The sequence below is a fragment of the Aptenodytes forsteri genome, unplaced genomic scaffold (assembly GCF_000699145.1).
Source record: "Aptenodytes forsteri isolate BGI_AS27 unplaced genomic scaffold, ASM69914v1 Scaffold8, whole genome shotgun sequence".
Lineage (NCBI taxonomy): Eukaryota > Metazoa > Chordata > Aves > Sphenisciformes > Spheniscidae > Aptenodytes > Aptenodytes forsteri.
Window position 1 is genome coordinate 9,648,259 of NW_008796218.1, and position 2,921 is coordinate 9,651,179.

The window sequence follows — 2,921 nt, forward strand, 5'->3', positions numbered from 1 at the left end:
GGAGGGGAAAAGCAGGGAGGGGGCAGAAGAGGAGGGGAGGGGAGAGGAGGGGAGAGAGGGAGGGAAGTCTGATCTTGCCCAGATCCCGAAGTGAAGTGCTGTTTTGTTTCAGAGCGTGTGATTAGCAGCTCGGTAATGTTTATTTAGCCGAGCTGAATTCGCAGGGTTTGGTGAAAGAGCAGAGCACGGGGGACGCTGCTGTCTCCTAGACATCCAGCGCAGCGGCGGGGAGAGCTGCTGCCGCTCGGGCTAAGCCCACAGACCTGAAATTAATCACCCGCATTCCTGCCAAAGTCTATAGTTACTGTAGGGATAACAAGGCTCAAAGAATTTCCCGACACCCCACCAGCCCCCATCTTTCTCCAAACCAACAGACATGGTAAACATTATCAACTAAATCAGCGCAGATGGACCGAGACAACTGCTTGCTCTCTGCACGCTTGACAAGCAAGGAACATCGGCTGCAGCTTCTCGGGTGTAAGCATCTCGAGTACCACAGAGGAGAGGGATGTGGAGAGGTGGATGTGCCAGAAACATCAGATTCATTTCCACATCAACCTGCAACCGTGCATATCGGAGTTTCAGGCTACATAAGTGTACATGCACGCACACCACGTACACGACAGCTGTGAACACAGTCCACCTAAGTGAACCTGGGAGGTCTGCTCCGACACTTGGAAAAATCCAAACACACAAAACCAGGAGAAAGCAAGGAGAGCAGGTCTCATTATTTGCCTTTATACAGGGCACACTGAGGCACAATGACACTAAATGACTTACCTAAATCCACAAAAGAAGTTTACAGCAGTGGGAAAAAAAAGTGAACCTAGACCCCTGGGGTCCCTAACTCCAGTGTTTTGATCGCCAGTTGCTGCTCTTCTCTCCCTCCCTCCGCTGCTTTCTAAGTGGAGGGGAAAGTTGGAAAGGTATGTCCTCAATCAGGACCTGAATACTTTCAGGATGCTAGATGTACAAGAGGGTACAAAACCCTTTAACCCCTTTCTCTGGGACAAGACTGTAGCAGATTGATGAATACAACTGAATTTAAGCACAGCTTCCAAGGAAGTATGGAAAATAGCAAGCAGCTTAAAACCCTCCTTGTACCTACTAAGGCATTTGCTAGTATCAGATCTGTAAATTTCTAGGTTCTAAACTGACCTTTGGAAGTTGTTTAGCAACAACCTAATGTTGTGTGCCAAATAAAGATGTTTCTCCATCAAGATCTCTGTGAGAATGCTGAACATTTTACTTTCTGGAAGGTTACTTGCCAAGAGCTTTGCTACTGTAAGATTGTCTATAGTTTAGTCTTTATGTTATATGTTTATAAAGAATGTAAACCAGCACAGCCTCAAAATACATGTTCAGTAAAGATAGTTAATATTAACAGTTGGATGAGATTTTAGCTTTTATCGCAAATATGGAGTTACTGACAATGTCCATCCACATGCTTCTGAAGAGGTGGCAGTCAAAGCTTTTGTAACTGCGCTGAACAGCAGCATTCAAGTCTTAGGCACACGCCTGCTTAGGCACCTGCAAAAGTGGCCACGATACCATCTACATTGCTTCTGCCAGACTACTTGGAGAGCCAGGCTGACTGTAGAAACTTCCACGGCTGAGAGAAGGGTTCGACTATGAGAGAATAAAAGCACAAGTTGCTTTTTCTGTTCCTCTAATCCTGCTGAATGAGGCAGAAAGAGCAATCCTGACTTTCCAGTGTAATCTGCCAGGTCATCTGCCACCACTCAGTCCTCTCCCTTCACTGTTCCCCTCCCATCACCTGCCAGTATGAGGGCAACGACCCATCATCTTTAAGGCAACAATATTCAGTCTGCTTTTGCTACTGAAGCTTTGAGTTGGCTTAGTTATGCAGAATATTTAGTTGCATGCTTCCGAAGACCCACATTCGTGTAGGTAATTAAGGGACTACTGTTCAGCAGTGTCATAGACTCTTGGGTATCATTTGATCGCTATGTTCAGCTCATTCATTTTATGAGAACAAGGTTCACTTTATCCAGGTTCTTCAGTCAAATGTATCAGTGAAGAAAACCAAACCAATATGCAACTGAAAATAACAAGATAACTATAACCATACTGGTATGAGACGCCTGTGAATTTGCTTCATTCTCCATACTCGACTTCTCATTTCTTTTGCTGAGATTGACTGAAAAGCAATTACCTGACTGAAGTGTTCACAGTGGGAACCGCACACGCTTCTGCACAATCTGCCTTTGTTCTGAGCCAGAGTTCTGGGTTCTAACTCAACGCTCCTCCGAGGATTTCATTTCAAGTCCTCTTTCACAATTTTGTTTTTTATGAATTTTTTTGGTACCAAACTAATTAAAAGTTAACTAATTAATCAGCATCTATTGACTCTTTAAACTTAAAATAGATCCTATATCTCTCACTTTTTTATCCCCAAATTGGCCTGGCCTGTTTCTTTTTTGTTTAAAAGCTAAAGTGCTGGAAAGTTTCCTAGAAAGGTATAATACCGTTTGTCTTGTTAAAAGTGAATGCTTCAACTTAGCAACTGATACAGAGAAATTAACTTGCACTGCACTGCCTACAGCCATGAAATGAGTAATTTGTTGTAGAGATGGTTTAGAGATGGTTTAGAATATGGGCAATGTCATTAAGCATGGGCATCCTCAGGGTTTTCTATTTGTTCTACTAATTAGTGTGTGTTTGCCTAAAGCATCCAGCATGATGTATCAGTCAAAGACACATGCAAACTGATGAATCCAACCATCCATGGCAAATCTAACAGAGAAAGCTTCGTATCTTAGAGACTGCAGCGCTGCTTTTCTTTGTGTACTTTCTGGGATGAATAAAGTTGCTGTCCATGACTATTAGGCATAACAATCATTACTGGGGTAATATTGCATTTGATGGAGCTGTAATGGTTAGAGGAAACCCTCTACCCT